Source organism: Pseudorca crassidens, chromosome 10 (genome assembly GCF_039906515.1).
Source record: "Pseudorca crassidens isolate mPseCra1 chromosome 10, mPseCra1.hap1, whole genome shotgun sequence".
Lineage (NCBI taxonomy): Eukaryota > Metazoa > Chordata > Mammalia > Artiodactyla > Delphinidae > Pseudorca > Pseudorca crassidens.
The window spans coordinates 29,954,864-29,980,418 of NC_090305.1; the positions used below are offsets into that span (position 1 = coordinate 29,954,864).

Genomic DNA, 25,555 nt, shown 5'->3' on the forward strand with positions numbered 1-25,555 from the left:
TTGCTTCTCTATCAGTTTCTTCCCGGCTGTCGCTGCCCAGCCACCCTTAGCTTCAGCATCAGCCCCCTGCCCACTCCGACGCCCAAGGAAGCCACCACCCCGGCCGTGACCCCGAGGAGCCCCTCCCCCCGGGACTCCTACGGACCGTCTCCTGAACTCGGTCCCCAGAGGGTCTTCACCCCCTCCTGGGCACCGGGGCGGAGGGCAGGGGGAGTGCCCGGGAAGGGGAGTGCGTGGGGGACCGGGAAGGGCGCGGGGTCAGGCGGGAGGGGAGGAGAGGAGGCCAGACAGGGGCTCTCGGTTTCCCGGGGTCTGATTGGAGGTTGGCGCGATGAGTCGGAGCTGGGGGCGCGCCCATCTCCGCTGGCTCCTGCCAGAGCCGCCGGCTCGGCCCCTCCCCGGAGCCGCTTTGTCCCGGGTGACGGCCGCTGAGGTTGCGGCGAGGAGCGGGCGGGAGGCAGAGACCCGCGGACCCACGGAGCCGGAGCCGGAGCCCGGGAGGCGGGGCGCGCCGCGCACGGCCCCACGCCCAGGCCCGCGGGCACCGCGCCCGTCCCCGCGCGCTCTCGGCCCGGCCGCCAGGTGAGCAGCCGCGCCACGCCAGCAGTCGCCGGCTCCGCCGACCGGCAGACCGCCCAGCAGTCGCCTCAGCCTCCAGCGACGCATCGCGGACGACCAGCAGGTCGGTTATGTAACGGCGCCGGCCCGCTCGTCCCGGCACCCTGTCCTGTCCTGTCCTGTCCTGCCGGGGCTGCGCGCGGCGCCCGGGCCGGGCCGGGGGACCGTGGCGGGGGGCGGCCGAGAGCGGGCGGGGTATGGGGCTGGGCCGGGGGCGGTGGCCGTGGCGGCGGGTGGTCTCCAGATCCAGTTCTCAGCTCCCGCGGCGGCCGTGAGGACCGAGGTCCCTTGACCCCCTCTAGAGGGCGCGGGTCTCAAGGAGCCCCTTCCCCAGTCCTAGTGGCCCAGGGGTTCGTCTTTCTAGTAGCAGCAGCAGGTGCATAAGTGGAGGAGCGGGAATGACGCCTGTGGTCCCCGGGACTGAGATTTGGAGAGGGGATTAGGGGAGGTGGTCTGTACGCAGAGAGCAAACGGGAAATCGGAGCCTCTTTTCCCAGTGCTTTAAGGAAAGTGCTGGGGAGGGGAAGGTGCTTTGAGACGCAGCGGACTGGGAATTGTCCTGCCTGGGATTAGCGGGCTTGGGTCATCTAAAAATAACTTCAAGTTTGAAAAGTGAAATAGAAGGGAGCGCAGTGTGCCGAGTTCCTCCTGCCTGTGGGATGCTTCTCTCTAGAAGTCACTAGAGGGAACAGGAAAATCCCAGCTGCCTGATCCCTCGGCTGCCTCCTGGTTTCACTGGTTTCCAGGGTGTCTCCGTTTGACTTTAGTTAATGATTTATTCTCCAAGGCACTGCTGTCTTTGTCTTATCCCAAAATGAATTATAGCAGAGTGCATGCTTTGAATCTTTCCTATTTAGTACGTTAGGATAGAAGTGTTCAGTGGACATCTAATGAGTCTGCTGCCTATGCTTTTTTTTTTTTTTTTAAAGTATCCTTTCAGTAAAAACAAAAGTTTCTGAGCTCCCTTTAACATATATCCCACAACTGGAGATGAAAGATGCTAGAGCATTCCAGTCCACCCTTCTCTCTTCCCTAAGCCAGAATCCCACTTGTCATACGGAGGGGAGGCTTTAGGAAAAGTAGGACATTTTAAATAACGCAGCTCAACTTTCACACATATTACATCAACCCAAAACACAGGCAAATGTATCACAGGCACAGGGCAACACTTGCTAACTGACCCCCTCCATTCCAGGAACACAATGAAGTAAAAAATAGAACTAGCATACGACCTAGCAATCCCACTACTGGGCATATACCCTGAGAAAACCATAATTCAAAAAGAGTCATGTACCAAAATGTTCATTGCAGCTCTATTTACAATAGCCCGGACATGGAAACAACCTAAGTGTCCATCAACAGATGAATGGATAAAGAAGATGTGGCACATATTTACAATGGAATATTACTCAGCCAGAAAAGGAAACGAAACTGAGTTATTTGTAGTGAGGTGGATGGACCTAGAGTCTGTCAGAAGTAAGTCAGAAAGAGAAAAACAAATACCGTATGCTAACACATATATATGGAATCTAAGAAAAAAAAAAAAGGTCATGAAGAACCTAGGGGTAAGATGGGAATAAAGACACAGACCTACTAGAGAATGGACTTGAGGATATGGGGAGGGGGAAGGGTAGGCTGTGACAAAGTGAGAGAGTGGCACGGACATATATACACTACCAAACGTAAAATAGATAGCTAGTGGGAAGCAGCCGCATAGCACAGGGAGATCAGCTTGGTGGTTTGTGACCACCTAGAGGGGTGGGATAGGGAGGGTGGGAGGGAGGGAGACGCAAGAGGGAAGAGATATGGGAACATATGTATATGTATAACTGATAAACAGAAACTAACACACCATTGTAAAGCAATTATACTCCAATAAAGATGTTAAAAAAAAAGAAAAGAAAAACCTAGAAGCTAGAAAGGATCAAGAAGCAGACAAGCATCGACTGTGGAACAAGGCAGGGGAGTGAACAGTTGGCTGCTTTTCAGTCTCCCATTGATTTCCTTTAGCCTTAGAGCTATTTTCTTAAGTACAATCAGTCACTGCGTTGAGTTAGTCTAAAATGTGAGTTGCTCTTTGCTTTCAAATCCACTGCAAATCGAATCAGCATTTACTGAGCACCTACTACTTGAGTCCAGTCCGTAGAATTTTATGAGGGAATGTGTCCTCAACTAAAGCTACAGGATCCCAAGAGCTTTCCAAATGCCTTGTTTGCAGCTCCTGCAGAACCCAACGAAATTAGGGAGGATGTGGCTCTCTCTTTCTCCAGTGATGAACAGTTAACGGACATAAGTGGGAACTTGAGAGCTTTGTCATTTGCAAGTACGCATCACATTCTTTTAAAAACTACTTGCATAATCGTTTGCAGTTAGTCATGTAGGTTATAGACATTAGCTTTATTGAGATCAACTTTGTCACTGAGGTCTCATTTTCCCATTCCTTTTATTTTCTGTACCATCCACTCAGTTTACTCAGCAGTTAATTTGTTAAGTACCTACTGTGTGCTATGTAGTCCCTGTGCCAGAGGCTACAAGAATGAGGCCCATGTTGTTCAGAAATCAATCTAGCAGAAAAGGATAAGAAAATTAAGTGATAAAGATCAGCATGGTGAGTGTTTAGTGGAGATAGGAGCAAGCTCAGTGGGAGCCCAGGGAAGAAAGGGTTCAGGGAATCTGGAAGAGCTTGCAGAGAAGTTCATGTTCAGACTGCATCTCTATAGAGAAGGAGCTAGGTGTTCCACGTTGAAAGAAAGGTCACGTTCAAAGAACTTGTAGGTGTTCTGCAGTGAGGAGGTGGCAGGAAAGTTTGGGAGGAGGTGTTTCAGTGAGCCTGGGCTATGAATATACCTTGCAGAGGAGGAGAAGCCATGCAGCCTGTATGGGAGAAATGATTTGATCTAATTCATCTTGCAAAAGTTACTTTGGAGGCGGTGAGTAGGTGGGGTTGCAAAGAGGAACGAGCTCGGATTTTAGACCACTAAAGCGGTCCAGACCAAAAACAATAAGTAAAATTAATTGTGCCTGAACCAGGTAGAATGGGGAAAGAGAAGAGAGACCTACAGAAAACCATTTCAGAGAGAGAATCAGTGGCTCTAGGTCACCAAGTGGCTCGTAGTGTGGAATGAGAAGCTTAAGATGTTTAGATAGATGGTCAGGCTTTGTACTGAGATAGGAAGTCACGGAGAATGATTAGGTTTAAGAAAGACGGGGACTTTTAACTGAAACTTTTCCTCTAAGATCAGGAATGCCCACTCTTGCCACTTTTCTTTAGTATAGTACTGGAAGTCCTAGCCATAGCATTTAGGCAAGAAAAAAAAGACATTCAAATCAGAAAGGAAGAAGTAAAACTATCTCTTTGTAAATGACATGATATTATACATAGAAAACCCTAAAGACTCTACTAAAAGACCGTTAGGACCAATAAACAAATTCAGTAAAATTGCAGGACATAAAATCAATGCACAAACATCAGTTGCATTTCTATACCCTAAAATAGCGAACTATCAGAAAGAGAAATTAAGAAAGCAATCCCATTTGTAACTGCATCTTAAAGAATAAAATACCTAGGAATAAATTTAATCAAGGGGGTGAAAGACTTGTTCCCTGAAAACTATGACAATAATGAAAGAAACTGAAGAAGACACAAATAAGTGTTGGTGAGAATGTGGAGAAAAGGGAACCCTCCTACACTGTTGGTGGGAATGTAAACTGGTGCAGCCACTATGGAAAACGGTATGGAGGTTCCTCAAAAAATTAAAAATAGAACTACCACATGATCCAGCAATCCCACTTTTGGGTATTCATCCAAAGAAAATGAAAATACTAACTTGAAAAGATATCTGCACCTCCATGTTCATTACAGCATTTTCTATACGAGCCATGATATGGAAACAGCTTAAATGGCCACTGATGGATGAGTGGATAAGGAAAATCTGGTATATGTGTATATACAATGGAATATTATTCAGCCATAAAAAGGAGACCCTGCCATTTGCAACAACATGGGTGGACCTTGATGGCATTGTGCTAAGTGAATAAGTCAGAGAAATATAAGTACTGTGTGATCTCACTTATATGTAGAGTCTAGAAAAACCAAACTCATAAATCCAGAGAATAGATTGTTGTTGCCAGAGGCAAGGGGTGGAGGATGGGCAAAATGGGTGGAGGATGGGCAAAATGGGTGAAGGTGGTCAAAAGGTACAAACTTCCAGTTATAAGATACGTATGTTCTGGGGGTATAATGTACAGCATGGTGACTATAGTTAACAATACTGTATTGTATATTTGAAAGTTGCTAAGACAGTAGATCTTAAAAGTTCTCATTATAAGGAAAAAAATTTGTAACTATGTAAGATGGTAGATGTCAACTAAACTTATTATGATGATCATTTCACAATATATACATACACCTAAAACTAATACAGTGTTTTATGTTAATTATATCTCAGCCAAACCGGGGGTGGGAGGGAAGGAAGGAAGTACGGTTGATCCTTGAACAACACAGGTTTGAGCTGTGATTAGGGATCACAATGTATGGAATCAAAAGACCTGGGGTTTGAGTCCTGATTCTCTCCAAACTGTTTCAGCTTCCTGCCCTTGGGTGAGTCATTGACCAATTCCTTTGTTTTCCAGGCAGAGATAGCAAGACTCAGATTTTCCTCTTAGAAGGGGGTATGTGTAGCGCCCCTAACCCCCGAGTTGTACAAGGGTCAACTATAAAATGAGAAAGAGTTGTTTTGAGAAAGGTGGGGAATTTTGACTTGGAACATCCAAATAAAAATACTCTGTAGGCACTTTTCTTTTCAAAGGTAATTTCTTCATTCCTGGTGCTAACTTCCATTCATCTGACTCACCTTCATTCCTGAGACTGTCTAGTGCTGCCTTTGGAGAAGAAGGAGATGATTTGACAGCAGGGAGTTGTTGCTGCCTTCTTCCCCCAGAGTGAAAGTATTAACTGTCAATTATCTGAACTAGTAGTAGTCATAATGGTAATAATTCAAACGGTAGCAACCATATGTACCATTTATTCAGTGCTTACTTTATGCCAAGCATAAAGAAGGTGGAGCTCTACACAGATTATCACGTTTGATCCTCATGATAACCTCACGAGGCGGATACTATTGTTATTCTCGTATGACGGTTAAGGAACCCAAGGCAAAGAGAGGGCACCTTATCTAGGCCACACAGTTAGTAAGAAGGGCACCCAGGGTTCAAGCTCAGGCAGTCTGGCCAGCACTCTGAATAGCCAGTGTGAATTAATAACCTTGAAATCATTCCTATGTAGCCTAGAATGTGTATTTTTACCCCGTGTTTGAATGTTTGTAGCTGATGCCATAAAAGAGAATGGGAGTGAGTGAGAAGTTCTGGCTCTCATCCGGGCCCTGCACTTGATTTGTTGGGTGACCTCTGCAAAACCCCATCCCCTCTCGGGCCTTAGTTATTTTAAATCTGCATATTCATGGGGGAAGAGGTTGACTAGATGATCTCTGAAGAGTCTGGGCATTCTGAAGTCCTGCCATCCTGTCTCAAATTTTACTACTCGAGCCATAGATTTGGGTTAAAATCATGCCTGCCTGGTCCCTTTCAGAATAGGAATGGGACCTGTGCCTATTCTAAGAGGATGAACTCAAGTGGTGGCCTGTCCTTAACAGCTTGATGGTAACTGGTCCATAGTGCCAGAGCTGATGGGGGTGCCTAAGGTTGGGGGAGCCCAGTTCAGGCAGGGGAAACCCAGACGAGCACCGCAGTGGAGGAATCTCCGGAGTCACTGTCCGGTTTCTGTAGTTTAGATGTGTCACTTAAATTCTATGAGACTTAGTTTCCTGATCTCTGAATAATGGGGGTGATGAATACATGTGTTGTAAGGTTGTTTGTTGTAAGGATCAAAACAGATTACACAGAGCAGGCACGGCACACGAGTCTGCCCCATTGAAGATGCTCAGTGAGTGGGCGGGGGTGTGGGGGGCTCCTCACCCCTGGCCACCCAGGATAACAGACATGCAGAAAAGGGAGGTAGAGTATTTCCAAAGATAAACTCCTCCTACTTCACAGTTACGCTAAGGACCACCCTTTAGTGATCATCATTTCTCTCTCTCTCTCTCTTAGAAAGTAGTATATATTGGGAATAAGAAAACACACAGCCCATTAAATACCTTTCAAAATATGCATCTCAAGTCTTCATTGATAAATTACCCTCTTAGATATGAAAAAGTGTCAACATTCCACAACACAAAGTTTTACACTCTTCTTTTGTCAGATAAATAGGCCAAGATTGCTGTAAAGAAATAGTATTGCTTGGGGTTGGTGGTCCTGGATTCCCCGATTACGGCACCAAACGTAAAGGAGACCCAGTGACTTCCTACTCTGTGTGTGTCTGCACATGCTGTGCTTCTAACTTGGAGAACTTTCTGCCTTTGCCTATAAAATGTTCACTGTCCTGTACCTTTTCTTTTATATTACCAACTGCCAGGTGTCATGTTGTAGGTAAAATTAATTAATCGAGTTGAGGATTTTTTCAAAAGGTGGAAGCAGACTTAAACTCAGTTGAAGCTGTTTTGAAGTCCCTTAAAACATATGTGTGATTGTGAATGGTACTTTCGAGAAGTTAAAGACAAATTTCCCAAAATAGCTCAAACTTCCTGCAGTTCACAATGCCCACAGAAAATGTTTTCTATAGTCGGGATGGGAAGGGACTTATTTTCATATCTGTTTCCCCCATATCCACTCACTTTGAAGCAGGGATGAAACATGGGGTTCCTGAGCTTTGGAATGTACGCATAAGAAGATGCTGGAATGGTAGCTGTTGGACAAAAGAATTGTGTAGTTTGAGAGCTATATCCTAGTCTTTATTACCGTTGCCTTAGTTCTTTGTGGGAATCACTGCTTTACTGTCTCATGCAATTGAGATATGCCTGCTACAAAGTATTATAAGTTCTGTAAGGGCTTGAGCCATGCCTTAATACTCCTCTTACAGTGTTGGGAATAAAGTATAAAAAGTGTGGACTTGGTGTGAAACAGCCTGGCTTCACAGCCTGGCTTCACAGCCTGGCGCTGTCGCTTCCCGGCTATGCAACCTTGAGCTTCCCATTGACCTAACGGTCACAGAAGCTGGCATTTGTTGAATGCTGCCCCTGTGCCAAACACGATGCTGAGCAGGCTGCATACGATATCTCATTTAATCCTTACAACAACTCCCCCACATGGGTATTATCATCACTATTTACAGAGGAGCACGCCTCGAGGATGGAGGGTCTGAGCCACTCAGAGCCCAGACTCTTGAGTTGCAATTTTCTTATGGGTACACTTAGGAAAATAATCCTTGATCTCCCCGCCTTACAGAGTCGTGAGGGTGCGATGCTATGGGTCTTTGAAGATGCACTGAAACACGGAATGTGTTAAGGATGATTGTCATAGTAGGGACCTCCCAAGAGATCAGATACAGTTGGGTCTGGTATAGCACCAGGTCTGTGAGGCGAAGGAAGTCCACAATATATAAAATGCTTTTATAGAATGCACTTTTTCTTATTTTTTAATTATATTTATTTCTGAATTGAAGTATAGTTGATTTACATTGTGGTGTTAGTTTCGGGTGTACTAAAGTGATTCAGTTATACCTATATATGTGTCCATCCATATATATTCTTTATCAGATTATTTTCCCATATGGATTATTACAAAATATTGAGTATAGTTCCCTGTGCTATGCAGTAGGTCCTTCTTGTGTATCTATTTTATATATAGTAATGTGTATATGTTACTCCCAAACTTCTTATTTATCCCTCACCCCTTTCCCCTTTGGAAACCGTAAGTTTGTTTTCTATGTCTGTAAGACTATTTCTGTTTTGTACATAAGTTCATTTGTATCTTTTTTTTTAGATTCCACATATAAGGGATATCATATGGTATTTGTCTTAGAATGTATTCAGAAAACTGTATTTCCTTGCCCTGTCCTTTGGTAGTTTGTGTTATGATGCCTGTTTCTTTCAAGGGTAACTTGCTTGTTGTCAGTGCCAAGACTCAACCAGGCTGTTCCAGGAGGAAGCTGACCAGGCCATGGAACTGGGTCCTGCTGGTGAAAGGGCGGTTAGAGAGCATGGTTTACAGAGAAGAGGTAGCTGCCAGAGGGGTATTTCAGTATAAACAAGGAAGACAGAAAGTCAAAGACAAGGTCAAGGGGGGCATAGGCATGATGTGGAGGGCAGGAAATCATCACCAGGTTTTCCATCAAGCGTGAGTGACAGGTGGGACATGGCATCTGCTCAGGAAGGCTAGAGGTATTTCCTAGTGTCTGCTGCGGTCTGTCCACTCAGCAAGAAAACCAGGGACCCTCTGCCCTGATTTTTAAAAATATTTTCTTTTTCTTAGACATACGTGCTTTCTATAAAATTTTTGGAAGACATAGAATAGTCTAACAAGAGAAAATTAAAATCACACATCTTACTCTGAGCAAATGCTAATTACTAATATTTTGGTGTATTTCCTTTCAGTCTTTTTGATGTGCGTATTTTTGTGAAATCAGGATCAGCCTGAGCATAGAGTTTTGCATCCTGTGCATTTCATCACACGTTTTAAATAACTTTTCATGTCAACAGTCTTTATGAGCATCATTTTCAGTAGCCACACAGAATTCCCACCGATGATACTGCCCAATTCACTTACCTTCTCCCCTGTAACATTTAGATGGTTACCAATTATCCAGAATATCAAAAATAATACTTTGATGAACATCTTTGATTGTCATTTTCTCTATATTTTGGATCATGTGCTCAGGCTAGATGGCTAGAAGTGGAATTATTGGCTCAAATAGATGGACCTTGTTAAGGCTTTCTCTGTATTTTGACGTTGCTTTTAATGGTTTTTCCAGGAGGTTGTACTAATGAACGGTCCCACAAGCAATGTATGAGAATTTAGTTCTCACCTCTGCCCCGCTTGTAAGCACTCTTTATGTAAGGGGTGGCTGGTATTCCTGCTTTTCGAAGATGACCCCCACTGCTTACCCAGCACTTCAAGGAAGTTGGGCTTTCTTTGTGGCAGTTGAGGATGGGTGGGTCAGCATCTGGTAGATTTCACATGCTTGAGTGTTTGTAGGAGAGTTGACTTGGGTGGATTAGCTTCTTTCCTGGTGGTTCTCTTATCAGAGACCTGGCATATGGATGTGTGTAACTCGAGCTAGTAAAGCTGACTTAAACTAAATAGAATGAAACAATCTCCGCCTAAGTGAGAAATAGTTCAGTGTGCCTTTCAAATCCTGAAAAATTAACAGCAAATATGCATGTTTATTTGCATTAGTTCTATTGTTGCTTTCCTTGATTTTGACTGGTTCCCCTTCCACTGATGGCAGAGCCTCTGGGGCAAGCTCCAGACAGGTATGTCTCTTTTTTCACCTTCCGTGAAATGAGATACGATGCAGAGTAAATCAGTTTGAAGAAATAACTAGAATAATCAATTGGAATCTTCTTAAAAGTCACTTAAATGGTCATTATTCTAGGATTTTAATTTAATGACTAATCAAATTCATCTTTCCCCAGAAAGCCCCTGCATTCATTCTTAGGCTACCGTCAACTATGTCGATTATATTGACCAATTTATTGAGGTAAACAGCCAATGTGAATTATTTTCCCACATAAAATTATCTGAAATACAGGCTAAGTTAATAGAATTTATTTTTATTTTGACTTCTGTAGCTAATTAAAGATAAAAGCCAAGTGATGAGGTCTGGCCAAGTGTTTTGTATAAACAAAGTACAATTTATACTTCTCTTTTGAGGTTTAATCTTTTGTACAGAAATAAATTATTTATTTGGTTACAGGTATCATCATATGAATTTTGAAATGGAGGATGGTAAATACAGATAAATTAATGGTAGTTCAAACAAAATTTTATTTGTTTAAAAGCAAAGTCTCAGCCTTGACAAGGCAAGTGAAAGCAAAGTACTAATTCATGAATATGTTAATTTTTTCCTGCTGTGGGCATTAATGATATTCATTTGATCTTTTCTGATGTACAAACAACCATTTATAAAAAGGTTAAATTTTGGTCAGGGAGGATTCTTTTCTTATTTTTCTGTCTCTTGGTGATTTCTGTTCCACACACAGCTGTTGTTTAGTATTAAACTTCAGAATTTGACAAGGTGACATTTAGGTGAAGCTCTAAATTGAAATATTTGCTTGGTCAGATTTTCAAGGCATACCTTCTGACCTTGTGTCCAAGTGCCACAGCTCATGTGGGGATTCTTTTTTTTGATTGAAGTCTAGTTGATGTACAATGCTGTGTTAGTTTCAGGTGTACAGCACAGTGATTCAGTTATACGTACACATATATATGTATATGTATTGTTTTTCAGATTCTTTTTCATTATAGGTTATTAGAAGATATTGAATATAGTTTCCTGTGCTATGCAGTAGGTCCTTTTTGTTTATCTATTTTATATATAATAGTGTGTATCTGTGGAGATTCTTGGCTTACAAGCTAGACCTTGGTTTGGTTCTGCCTCTTGAGATATCACGGATGGGGAGAGGGGATCTCCTTCTCGTTCTGGTTCCCAATCACACTGAGAGGTCCGGTATCATTCTGGAAGGTCCGGAAGGTTTTTGCAGCCCCCAAAGATGTGCAGACTGATTTGGAAAGGTTGTGCTGGGTGGAGGTGAGATAAATGTTAAACCCAAACAGCCCCTAGATCCAAATTACTTTGATTCCAGCCCACAACCACTTTTTGAGGCTTGCCATGAAGCTGGAAACTGAGGACGTTAAGACATGTAGGATGGCTCTAGGTGGGCTCAGTTACATGCTAGCAAAGTCATTAATAGCTTACAAGGGGGACAGGTCACAGTGGCCCTGTGGGAGAACCCAGCTGCATGGTTTTGCCTGTGAGGCTCTGCTCCTTCAAGCTCATTTTTATTAACCTAAACAGGTCCCTGGAGGCCACAGGGACAAGCCCTGGAGGAAATGACCCTGTATTATTCATGAGATGGCCTTCACACTCTCCACCTGTGGGAATCTCCACATGGAGTGGTTCCTCCTGAGTCTTCTAGTTTTATTCTTTAAAAATTGCTTTTAAAATCTCATATTTAATGATACTTATCACAAGGACTTTGTCTGGAGTGAGAAGGACCAAACATATACCATGTTTTCAATACTTCTTCTCACCTTTAGTTTAACCTCTTCCTCCCAGATCAACCATTATGAGGTCCTCACGACCATGCCTGGCTATTGTCTTACAATTCAAGACAACGTGCGATACTCTGTGAAGGTTATTTTATCCGAACGAAATCAGAAGTACCTTAGTGGAAATCCAGTCCTAGGGCTTTTTGTGGCAGTATACATTTCGAGGGCATATCTTTATAGGAAAGAAAATCCAAGGATGACAAAGGTTAGAGATGTTTACCTAACTGGTGTTTGGGGCTGTTTTCAGTGTATCTGGAGGCCTGACGTGGTGGATTTCCCAAATGATCATGACAGCAGCCTTCCTGCTTTGCCCCCCATCCACCAGGAGCTCTCTTTGAATTACTCCATTTCCAGAGGAGTGACTCCAGATCGTGGCAGAATCCTCGCTCTGACTCAGTTTGGGAACTTTCCCTTTAGAATCTGTCCCTAAATTCTTCTCAGACACCCTCATTTCATTGACCCGAAGGCTTTGAAAAGCTAAAATAATACTTCTTCCTTCCGGAAGAATGGAAAAACAGATAAAGACAGAAATATTCTTCCTCCTGCAAAAAAAGAGGAGTGATGTTCAGACAGGAGAACATAAACACTTAGCTAAAGGATAATATTTTTAATATGAAAAAAAAAAAGAACCTAGTAGTTATTTGAGGTCATCCAGATAGATGTAAGAACATCTAGTAGAAATGGTTCATTATCTGGTTTGGTGAGAGATCATCTCTGAGATAATGGTTTTCTTTGCCAGATGATTTTTATTCAGTTTTAATTATTCCTTTTTTGATCAGGCCAGCCCTTTTAGTGATTTTCCAAACTATCAGTGAAATGATGTCTCTTGTTGCTTTTGGGCTTCTACTCTTGAGGTATTTGTACGCAGCCTTTATGATATCCTAGTCATTGCTGAAACAAACCATTCTTATACTCTTTTCTCATCCTAGGATTGACAGTGGTTTATTTATTTATTTTTATTTTTCCATTTTTTTTTTTAGACAGTGGTTTATTTTTAAGACAATATGCTAATAGCATGAAGAACTTATTCTTCTTTCATTGTAGAGTTTCTGTCAGTCCTGTTGTCAATCATGTCAATGTAAAGCTGTCAAATATACACATTTCTCTTCCTAATTGCAAATTGACTTTTTATGGCTACTTATTAGAGAACCCCAGGAGACCAATAGTAATAATTAAGCCATGACTGCTAGAGACCAGATATTATTTCTTCAGCTTCCTTTTCAAATAAATAATGAACCATCAGGTTGTTTATAAATAAATCAAACGTCCCTGTAATAAATAAGAAACTAAAAATTAGTTGCATACAATTTACAGATATAGGATGCTGTCGAAATTCTAGACATAATAGTCATCAGAATGAGGACATTTTTACTAATGAGAACTAATTTACGGCACACGGCAACTGTATAAAATTATAATTGGACCATCTCCTATCTCTGCTTCTTGAAGTTCTAGTCTTTTTTCTGCCAGGGAGGAAGACATTTTCCTCTACCTTTCTAGTTTCTTCTGGCAGGTCTAAGAATTAGGTGGACGTGAGACAGACTAACAGGAGAAAAGGAAACAAAAGTTTAATAACATGTGTACCTGTGAGAGACCCAGGAAAACTGAATAACTCGCCAAAATGGCCGAAACCCTCACCTTCAGCTAAAGACAAAAGAGGATGTTGGGGGTGATGGTTTGGGACCTCAACAGGGAGGATGGCGATTCACATGAAGATGGAAAAGCAAACGTTTGCTGGGTCATGCGGACTCAGTGGGACACAGAATGGACTCTGATCTTCAAGAGTTTCCGCCCCTACACTTAGCCTGTATTCTTTGCAGATATTTCTGGTGACAGTCTATTCCTGTAATAGGCCCTCTATCTAAATTCTTCAGGCAGTTAGGGAGAGGGTCAAAGTTTCTTCCTGAGTCTTTTGGTCCTTGATTGTTTCCAGCTGGAAATAATCTCCATGCCAAAGAGTCATGGAGTGGCAAGTTTTGTTGCCCTGCCAGGTTCTATCTTTTCCAGGTTTCCTCAATCCCTGAATCCTCAGCAGAGCCATCAGTCTTTTTTTTTTTTTTTTTTGTATCTGTATTTACGGCATATACATAGTCTAACCTTTATAGCTCATTCACTCATGTATTCATTCATTCATTCATTCATTTGTTCACCCCTACTCTGTACCAGGTGTGGTGCTAGCCTCTAGGGTATAGAAACCAGTAGAACATAGCCCCCGTCTTTAGTGAAGCTTAGAGTCTAAGCTTTCAGCTTTCTTCTTGTTTACCTACCTCTCCTCTGGATGGTAAGTGCCCTGAGGGTGAAGACCGTTTTGTGATCCCCCCGTACTCATCGCAAGGGCTTGCATATGGTGGGCACCCAGTCAGTGGTAAGATGAACTGACCACTGGGTCCGTCCTAAAGAATTCGGAAGCATAAGATTGATGGTTGAACACTTTCAAATGTTTCTAAAGCCTTTCTTCTCCTCCCCCAATTGTTTAACTGTAAAAATAAGTAATTCCACAAGAATTGGGGGTGGCCAAAAAGTTTGTTCGGGTTTTTGTAACATGTAAAAAACCCGAATGAACTTTTGGGCCAACCCAGTAAGTTTGACGCCTTTCACTTTGTCCAAGGGCCCCTTGTTCTCAGAATCTGCTCTAGTGCCACATCCGTATTACCTATCAAAGCACAAGTGTGATGGTAGCCTTGTCTGAACTCCCCCCCGGGGCAGTCATAGGAAAGGCTTCCACCTCCGACTCAAATTCTTTTGAAATGCTTCTGTTTTGGTATGCGAGTGCATCCTTCCCTCTTTTTGTGGAGCTTGGACATCAAGTAACTGAGCAGGAATGACTGTGGCTGTTGATTGAGCACCTATGAAGCACCAGGCATGGGGCCAAGCACCTTCCACATGGTATCACACAGTCTTCTCAACATCCCAGTGAGGTAGGTTCCATTTTTATCCCGGTTTATCTAGGCAAGGAGATTGAGGCTCAGGGAAGTCGAGTAACTTGTCTAAGGTCTTACAGGCAAGAAGTGACGGAGCCAGGACTCACCGATGGTCTCTTTGCTTCTCTTGCCCACCACTGCTCGTCAGAGTGGGATTCATAGGGGCGTTCATGGGGGAGGGGCATAGGACTTCTGAATGGTAACATTGAAATTTTACGGGTTTTTTCCAGTGGTAATCTGAAACAATATTAGCACATTCTGGATCATCCAGATGACCAGCTTGTAATGAATAATACGGCCACGTGATTCTGGTGCCTGAATTTGTGCTTTTTATTTACAATCCAGTTGGTGCCAATACTACTTCAGTTGCCGTGGGCTCATGGAAATGAACCGGTGGACTTAACGATGTAACTTGCCTTCAGCGAAGGCCACGTGATGGTCCAGTAATGTTTAATTTTGCTGTGAATGAAGACATGGGGGAGGAGGGTCCTACTGCAAAGTGGGTGGTGGGTGCGTTCTGAACTCTGAACACCTGCCTTACGGTTTTTGGTACCAGAATCATAATGAGGATGGAGGATTACATTTAGCAAAACATCATCCTCTGAATAGTAAGTCAGTGTTGTTAGTTTGAATTGGATTGGTTTTAAAATTTCATTTGTATTTTGTTAGAGCATTTAGTTGCAGTTTGATGGTTTTAGAGGAGTTGAAACTGTAAGACTCAGCTTTATGTCTGTACATATTTAAGTATCATTATAGAGAAAACCATTTAAGTCAAAATTGGGAGGGAAGTCAGGGTGATTTTTTGTTTCCTAAAAAAAGTGGTCATACATTTTTCAAATGTGAGCAAACTAAATGCCTCTGCACTCTGCCTCTGCATGATGAAAACTTTCCCCACAAAGATATGCTCTTCCACTCACTGGGGGTCTAGCCTGCCCGAGTCCTTCTTTTGGGATAAGGCATTGACATTTCCTTTCAACCTGAAAATAGAGTCTGGGAAGGTTAAGGTCTGACCTTGGGAGAAACTCTCCGTTGCTGTGGTTCTCCTGGGACTGGCCCTGTCAATCAAGGTGCCTTTGGACTCTTTGTCATTCTTGGTCCTGACTCTGATGACTGACAGTTGTGTATGCACATCACCCATGGTTTGTAAGCATTTTCTCATCACCACCATAAAGATTTGTGAATAGGGCTAGGGAGTGGTACCAGCCCCACATAGGTAGAGAAGATAATGACAATGTAATGGGATTTAAAAGGCTTCTGGTTTGAAAGATCTCTGAGTCTGTCCAAAATGACTACATCAGTTACTGTTTTGGGTGAAGAAAAGGAAAGCCCTGTTAAATGCAGACACTCAGAGAGAAGGTAATGTATGACTGTATATTTATCCTTAGTGCTTTAGTATTGTTTCTGACGATTCCTAGTAAGATTTTGGAGCACTGGAACAGAGGACAGTGAGTTTGATGCAAAGAGAGGAGAGGAGGGCTTCCCTGGTGGTGCAGTAGTTGAGAGTCCGCCTGCCGATTCAGGGGACGTGGGCTCGTGCCGTGCCCCGTCCGGGAAGATCCCACGTGCCGCGGAGCGGCTGGGCCCGTGAGCCATGGCCGCTGAGCCTGCGTGTCCGGAGCCTGTGCTCCGCAGTGGGAGAGGCCACGACAGTGAGAGGCCCGCGTACCGAATAAAAAAAAAAAAGAGGAGAGGATAAATTTATAGCATGTGGGCATGCAGTGCAGCTTATGGACTGAGGTCTAGGAAGCCTGGAGATCAAGGCTGCATATGAGCAGCGCCAACTTTGAGTAGCCTTGGGTAGCCTTTAAAAGAAGTAGTGTTTTTTCTGTGCACAAGTCACCATCCTTCTCTTATTTAAAATTTTAATAAAGTTTCCCTATTTTAATAAAATGTGTAGAAAAGTGTGTAACACATCAAAGTGCCCAATTAGTGTGTTTTTTTTGAATTTTATTTTATTTATTTTTTATAAAGCAGGTTCTTATTAGTTATCTATTTTATACATATTAGTGTATATATGTCAATCCCAATCTAACACTATCATTATTGGCGTTCTCTGACATCCCTAATGGTGCAGAGAGAACACTGCTGTGTGCAGACTGGAATCAGAGGAGCTGAGCTTGCGTCCTGGGTTGGCTGTCATTTCCCCATGAGAGACAAGACCTTCCCTGAGCCCCTTTGACCTCAGCTCCCTAGTTTAAATCATTAAGGGGTTGGACAGAATGGTCCCCAAGGTTCCTGCCAACTCTTTCATCCTTAGTCTCTTCTAGTCTTTGCTGCAGATCATGACAGCATCCATTATAACATCCACAGCATCCTTAGAGCCTCATTGATGTGTTTCATTAATGAGAATGACCACTGGTTATTATTATTTTTTTATGTTCATCATTAAATGCAGAGCTATTCTTAGGCAGGGTCTATGGAAATTCTTTCTTTTGGCATCTCTAATGATAGAGGTATTCAGTAGCTTTGGGACCTCGTTAGGAAGAGCTTGAACCAAAAGCTCATCAAACATTTCCATATGTCTAGGGTTTTATGGTAGGAGCTGTGGCCATTCCTTTCTCCAAGGTTATTTTAACTGTACTACTTTCTGCAAGGGTCCTTCCATCTTCAGGATGGCCAGACAGGTGGATCCTGAATCCCAGCCGTGGGGAGAAAAGGAGAGCATTGGTTTTGTAGGAATCATTAACTTTACCTTATTTTTATATTTTTCATGGCTCTGGCTGTGTTATCTGGCAAATCTCTTTTCAATAGATAATACTGTATTCATAAGCTCTTATTATTTGCAAGGTCTCCTTTTAAGACTTTTACCCGTAGCATACCATTTGATGGTCATGGTACCTTCCTTCACAGTTGACAGATGGGAAAACTGAGGCCCAAAGTGGTTAAATGACTTGGCCAAGGTCACACAGCTGATACATGGCACGGCTGGGATTCGAAGCCAGGCAGTAATGCTCTAGTGGTTTTAACACTATTTGATACTAGCTTTTGTATGTGTTACACACAAATGTTATGGACTCAATGGTATCATTTTTCTGAGTTGAGCCTAGGGGCTCACCAATAATTTTATCCTAAAGGGGATCGACTAATGCTCAGAGTTTTTGCCCCTGTTTCCCATTTCTGACTTTTTATGTCTAGTAAATAGACTGTTAAGAGCCCATAGAGTCCTCGTATCTCTAAGTTCCAGGGTTGGGGAGGGGAAGGGAAGGATTCTGTGAGCATGGGGATGCTTCTGAGCACTTCCTGCAGCCAACGCCTTCTTTTGCCTTCTTGCTTTCTTGCCTTCGGTGGCACACAAAGGCCGGCAGTGACCACTTAATCAATAAATAATTACTGAGTGCGTAATTTGGGCACAGTAAGGAGCATGAGCCAGAGAACCTTCTACCCTCAGGAGTCTTACAGTCTGTGGGGGCTGGCACCATGCTCTGTGATCCACCGTTGTGTCCACCACGCCTGAGCACCTCGCGTGTGACAAGCCCTCAAGAAGTATTATTGGAATTTGGGGGTTGATTAGGTGACTGTTGATAGCATTTTGATTATGTTATTACTAATATTCACTGGGGCGTTTTCTACTTACCAAAACAATGTTCCATTAGCTTTATGGATCATTTGTTTTACTTTATGCATGCCAGTGTACAAAAAATATTGTTTGGTTGGGTTTCTTCTCATTATTTTGCCCTGATGAGATGGAGGGAGTAACAGATCAAGTTTCAGGGGATCTTCATTTTGGTCCTGAGTATGCTATTCTAACTATGAGACCTTGGGCAAGTTATGGAACCTCTCTGAGCCTCAGTTTTCTACTCTGCAAAATGAGCATGGCCTGTGATCTCATAAGGTTGTGTGGAGGGTCAAACGGCATAATAGCTTTGGTGACAATAGATGAAAAGCATTATTCTTCTCAGCTTCACCCACCAGCGCTTTCCCATTACATACTCTCTGTTCACTTAGCCCATCTTCATGTTGACTCTTTTTCAAACTTTGAAAAGGGGTTCATGAGAACATCTGTTAGACAAACACTGAAAAGAGAAAAGAGAAAGAAGACTATTTTTGGTGACTCATGACATCCCCGTTTGACTCTGAAAGCCATGACAGCAGACACTGTGGTTGTTCATTTTGCTTTGTTTTGTTCCGCACATGGTAGACCCTCTATATTTCTTTGCTGAATGAATAAGCATAACTCCTGATGTCCAATATTGGACAATACTTGTCCAATATCAAGTAGCTATTCTGCTGTGCGCAGGAGCAGAAACAACAGTCAGATGCTGGAAGGTCTAGCATTTCAACTACTCTCTTTTCATGTCATTACAGAAGCCAGCCAGAACGGAGGCAGGGATGTGATTAAGGCAAAATAAATTTGAAGTTGCGATAACTAAAGCGCGTCTGAATTACAGCTGTTCTGCCTGTTTGAAGAAATGTCATCTGGTGGATGACACCAGGGAAGTGAGGGGAGGACCAACTAATCAGCGACCTGCTCTCATCTCCTTTCAAAAAAAAGCACTCACACCCCTCCTGACCCCACCCCAGTGGACTCAACCATTCACTACCTGCCTCAGGTTAAAAATAAGCCACTCATCTTTATTGTTAAGAAATTAATCAGCCTGGGCAGAACATGGCTTTTCAAGGACAGACACATGCTCAAATGAGTATTTTTGGAAACGGGCACAGAGACGCATCTATGGTGTTCTGTCCACGCTTACCCTTGACTTCTGCCATACAAGCTGTGGGAGGTAACACGCAGTGGTTACAGGGTTTCTCCCCTACTTAACGAATAGAGTCCTGAGAAAGCATCCGCGGTCATGTGCAGAGCGCCCTCTCCTCTGGCCTGGTTTCCAGGTGACCAGGTATGAACAGGTGGTTCCTGAGTCCCCTCTAAGATGTGTGCCAGGCGCTAGGGATGAAATGTGGACCCGAACCGCGTTGCCTCCGTGGTCAGATGGGGCCACTCGCTGTTGGAGGATGGACTGAAGCAGAGGTAAAAGAGATATTTAGAATGAACCTGCTTGCAACCTGCTTGGAAGTTAATGATGCTCAGTGTGAGGGGCCAGGGGCTAAGGTCAAGAACAGCACTGTGTCCCCAGGCAGATTTTGAGGTGACTCATCTCCGAATGAGATGGATACTTGGCAGGACTTTCTGAGGATTTTCTGAAAATTGCTGTAACATCAACCTCAAGAAAGTAAAAGGTTTTCAGATATTCACCTGGACTAAGGGGAAACATTTCCAAAGCTTCTGGGAGATTCTTAGGTGGAAAAACCGTAATGTCATTTTAATCTAGTATTTGTCAGAAATGGAACAAGGTCACCTCAACACAACCTTGGAAGTCCCTAACAGTGCCTAAAAGGATTTCCTGATTTACAAAGAAATGTATTAAAACGATGAGACAGATATGGTCACCTAGAGAAATATAAGCCTTGCCTTTCTCCTAAGGATGAGGCTAGACTTTGCATATCCCTTCTTAAAAGAAGACCTGCACCTTCTGCTGTATGTGTTCTTTCCCAGCAACTCACTCCTTAATCCTGTTCAACTTCTCTTTGCTCCTTCTTTTTATAACTGCTCTTTTGAAGGTCATGGAACCCCCAATCTGGAAACCAGAGTGATTGCTTCGTCTTCAGCTTCCCCAAACTTTTACGTGGCATGGATGCCAGCGACCACTCTTCCTTGCCTGAACCGCCCCCCCCCCATTCCTTGCCTCTGTGAGGAGGTTTTTCTCCTGATTCTTCTTATCTATCCCCACCCCTTTCTCACTTTTCAAGCCTGCCATCACTTACTGTATGAGTCAACTCAGTCAGCTCAGGTAACCAAGTACCAGAGCCAGTGGCTTAAACAACAAAAGTTTATTTCTCAAAGTGCTGGAGGCTGAGAAGTCCAAGGTCAAGGTGCCAGTCGATTCATTTCCTGGTGAGGACTCTCCTCCTGCCTGTAGACACCTGTCTTCTTGCTGTGTTGTTGCATGACGTCTTTGTACCTGTGTGGGGAGAGAGAGGGAGGGAGACAGACAGACAGAGATATTGAGATCTTTTCCTTATCTCCTAAGACCAGCAATCCTACAGGACTAGGGCCCACCCTTATAACCTCAGTCACCCTTAATTACTCCCTAAAGCAGTGGTCCCCAACCTTTTTGGTACCACGGACCGGTTTTGTGGAAGACAGTTTTTCCACGGATGGGGTTGGGGAGAATGGTTCAGGCAGTAATGGGAGCGGCAGATGAATCTTCATTGGCTTGCCACCGCTCACCTCCTGCTGTGAGGCCCGGTTCCTAACAGGCTGAGGACCGATACTGGTCCGCGGCCTGGAGGTTGGGGACCCCTGCCCTAAAGGCTCCATGTCCAAGTACAAAGTAGGGCTTGAGGCTTCAATATATGAATTGGTGGAGGTGGGCGGGGAGACACAGTTCAGTCCATAGCACTCACTTCTTGCAGAACCCTGTTGGTGGCTACTTAGATGGTCTTCCTGCTGTATAACCCTCTCACTCTTAGCTGAGCTGCTTGGAAATTTTGTTAAAGTGCATATCTGGTGATCACACTCTGCTGCTTCAACAGCATGCCTCACCCCTGGCTTTTCCTCCTCACTGGCAGCAGATTGACATCTTGGAAAGGTACATGACAATATGGCCTCTCCCCCACCCCACGTGTCACTCTCGGCTCCTGTAGTTTTCTAAACACTATTCCCCGAGCTCTCCTTCCTCCATGCCTTTGCTCAAGATTTTCCCTCAGCCGGGAATGCACCCCCCCTGCCCCCACTGCCCCTCCTCTAAACACAGGCTGCCTCCTCACCATCTATCCTCCAGTACTGCCTGCTCCGGAATCCCTGCCTGACTCCTCGCTCCAGCTGGAGCCCTTTCTCCTCTGAGTCCCCAGCACTGCCTGCTCACCTTTTCTGCCACCCACTTCCCTCTCCCTCCATCCGGGACCTGTGTGTCCCTGTGTCATCATAGTCCTGGTGCCCCTCCTCTGCCACCTGCTCAGAAGCGGGTCTTTCTGTCCGACTCAGAATCAGTCATCTAAGCGGCATCACGGTAGTTTGCACAGAGCAGATTCTCAATACATAACTTTAGAGAAGAAATCTACAAACTTCTATGTAACGCTCAAAAATTAAAATATTATCTCTGTCTTGTAAACTCATCCTCAATCTTTTCATGGTGAGTTATGTCAAGAGTGCCCTTAAAGGATGAAATTACAGAAGAAAATGGTTTAATCCTCATAGAGCTTTTACATAAATTATTCACACCTGAAATGGTAACCAGCAGTCTTTCATTATCCACTATAAAAATATTTCAGTGATTGATCTGAAAATGATCAGGTTAAAAAAAAATTCCAAATTAGTTTTGGATAACAGCATGTGGTTTCCTCTGTAAAGGTACTTCTGAGGCCATAGATTGGCTGCGTTTCCACTGTGCCCCCTGCCATCGCCGGGCTTTTTGTTCTGTTGTTATTAACGTTTGGCTCCTGGTGGTGATGCGGCAGAGTTCAGCCCTTTGGAATCCTGAGGTTTGATTGATGATTTATACATTACTGTTTATTATTAAAAAGAATAAAGAGAAGGAAGAAAATAGCCCAGGCAGCCAAACAGTTCAGTTCCCTAGACATTTATTGGGTGCCTGTTGTGTGCTGGATATTGAGATAGAGGGGTGTGTGTTTGTGTGGGGGGGTATGTGTAATATAATCTTTGTTACTTTCACAGACATAGAAACCAAACTTATGGTTGCCAAAGGGGAAAGGAGGGGAGATAAATTAGGAGTTTGGGATTAACAGATACACACTACTCTATATAAAATAGATAAACAACAAGGACCTACTGTATAACACTAGGAACTATATCCAATATCTTATAATAACCTGTAATAGAAAAGGATCTGAAAAAGAATATATATATATAACTGAATCATGTTGCTCTATACCTGAAACTAACACAATGTTGTAAATCAACTATGCTTCAATTTAAAAAAATCTAAGAAAAATCCTTGCTATTGAGAAGCTATAGAGGAGGGTCATAATCGATCATCATGGACGGTCAAACAGTGTACCATAAGACATTGTATAGAGCGAACGAAAAGAGAAGAAGCATGAGTATGCTTTAAGAGTTTGCAAATTAACAGAACACAAATATATATGTACATTCTAAAGATGATTTATAGAAACAGATAAGTGTTCATGCAAATAACTAATCAAACTGTCCTCAAACATGACTCCTAAGAATTCAGGGCCGTGGAGCCTGGGAAACTACATTATCATTTAAGCAAAAAAGCATGACCATTCAGAAAATGGGAGACTTGAAGGTTCAGCTCGGCTCTCTTAGGCAGCCCTAAGCCTAGTCCTATGGAGACTTTCCCTCTCTATGGGTTTCCACAAGTCACGCTGAGTAGCTCTATTCTGGGGGGTAAATCCTCTTATCTTATTACTTCAGAAGAAGCTCAGTGCTCCTGAACTCTCTTCTCAGATTGATTGGTTTACCTCATTTGGAACAACGCTCTGTATTCCTTCTTCTTTCAAGGAGACTTATGTGTTATGGAGTAGGCTAGGACCAAGGCTGATTTTTGATTTCCTCTTTCCTTCAGGAAGTTCTAGTGAGTCGCCGCTCGGTATCAGGTACTATGCTGGGCTCTAGAGATACAGTGTGAACAAGATAGATACAGCCCAGCATTTGCAGAGTTAATTGGGAAGAAGGCAATTAAACAACTACAGTATAGCAAGATAAAGACTATTATGGAGAAATACAGCTTGATGGGGAATTTATCTTAGAGTTAAAAATTTTCAATAACCTATTTGTTGCCTGGCTGAGCGCTAGAAAGTGATGTGGGGAAGGGTCGCAGAGAGGTATGACAAGGATTAAACTGACACAGGAGCTACAAAGGGACTATCGCTGGACTTGCTTGGTCTTGGTTGGGCACCTAAAATATAGCTAGCTATATGTTACAGAACCCTGCTTTTAAAGGAAGTCCTGACATATCCATCTTTAGCATTTATATGTGTGCTTTTATGTAAGGGGGCAATTTGCCACTTTTTAAATCTAGGTTTCTGTTGAGTCGTTTGGAATTTGGAAGGTATTTTCTCAGAGAAACTTCATAAATTATGACCAGGTCCCCAGGCTAACCCAAAAGGTTATTATACGCATGAGGTACTTGAGATAAAGTACTGGGTTTCTGCTTTGCGACATCTTAGAAACTGTTTATGTTACTGCGGGAAAATGTCCAGTATTCCAAGTTGGAAAATAAGCAAGCAAGCTTTCCCTCTGTAGCCTTGATGGGAAGAACAAGATTTTCTTTTCCCTATCTGCCTCCTTCCTGAACAGTGAAGAATTCCCCCAGGTCCAGGTCCCTGGGGTGTAGGATGGGGGCTCCAGTGGAGGTAGGGGCTAGCAGGGGGTCAGAGGGGTGTGTGCAAGGTTGTTGATGGTCGATGAAGATTCACAGTACATTTTAGGTGCTTTACATGTATCGTTTCATTGAATCCTTACAACACACCCGTGAGATGCTACCTTTGCTCTGAAATGCTGGTGTGGGCCAGGGCTCAGACCTTGGATGTCTTCTCTCACTAACCCCCCTCATCCAGTCCCATGATTTCAAGTATCACTTATGATATAGCCCTCCTCCTTGAGCTGTGGACTCAGCACCAACTGCTCATCGCTTAGATGAATAGTAGGAATCTTCAACTTAACCTGTCCTAAAATGCACTTTTTAAAAAAAATTTATTTATTTTATTATTTTTGGCTGCGTTGGGTCTTCGTTGCTGCGCGCGGGTCTTCTCTAGTTGGGGCGAGCAGGGGCCACTCCCCGTTGCGGTGTGCGGGCTTCTCATTGCTGTGGCTTCTCTTGTTGCAGAGCACGGGCTCTAGGCGTGCGGGCTCAGTAGTTGTGGCGCATGGGCTTAGCTGCTCCGCAGCATGTGGGATCTTTCCGGATCAGGGCTCGAACCCGTGTCCCCCACATTGGCAGGCTGACTCCCGACCACTGCACCACCAGGGAAGCCCTAAACTGCACTTTTGATTTTCTCTCTTCAAACCTGCCCTTCCCATAGCATTCTCCATCTTTGTCAATGGCAACTTCCCACGTCTAAGTACTCAGACCAAAACCTCAGCATTATCCTTGAATCCTCCCCTACTCCATATCCAGTCCTTAAACAAGATGCTGCTAGTACATTAAAAATATCCAGAATCCTATTGCTTTTCACTATTCCACCTGCCACCTCTCTGGTCTCCATCACTATCACCTCCTGCCTGAATTGCCGCCAATAGTTTCCTAATTGGTTCCCTCCTTCTCTCCCTGCACTTTTGGTCTATTCCCCAAATAGCAGCCAGAGAAAAGTCAGTTTATGAAAGTCCTCTATTCAAAGTCTTCCAGCGGGGCTTCCCTGGTGGCGCAGTGGTTGAGAGTCCGCCTGCCGATGCAGGCGACACGGGTTCGTGCCCCGGTCCGGGAAGATCCCACATGCCGCGGAGCGGCTGGGCCTGTGAGCCATGGCCGCTGAGCCTGCACGTCTGGAGCCTGTGCTCTGCAACGGGAGAGGCCACAACGGTGAGAGGCCTGCGTACCGCAAAAAAAAAAAAAAAAAAAAAAATCCTCCAGCGGCTTACCATCTCAGAGTAAAAAGCGGAGTCGTCTCCATACCCTGTACGGCGCTCTACGTCCTGGCCTCCTGCTTTCCCTCGGAGCTCATTTCTTCCCACCCTCCCTTCCTATCATACATCAGCCGCTGTCAGGCTTTTTTCCTGCCAGTCTCTTTACCTGGTAAGTCCTTCCCCCGATAGCTACATGACTCACCCCCTCCTTTTTTTATTTTTTATCACAGACATATTTCTGACATTCCTATCTGAAATATACAGAATAACAAATGCCCTGTCGTGCAGTCCCACTACACAGGTT

General features: G+C 43.8%; 1 protein-coding gene across 1 annotated transcript in view; it reads left to right on the plus strand.

Moving 5' to 3' along the window:
- The first annotated feature begins 415 nt into the window (after positions 1–415).
- The window catches only part of RCAN2 (regulator of calcineurin 2), a 264,437-nt gene continuing 239,297 nt past the window's right edge, over positions 416–25,555 (plus strand). The window contains exon 1 of the mRNA XM_067752769.1: positions 416–682. The gene's annotated coding sequence lies outside the window, so the exon portion shown is untranslated. The remainder of the gene's footprint in view (positions 683–25,555) is intronic.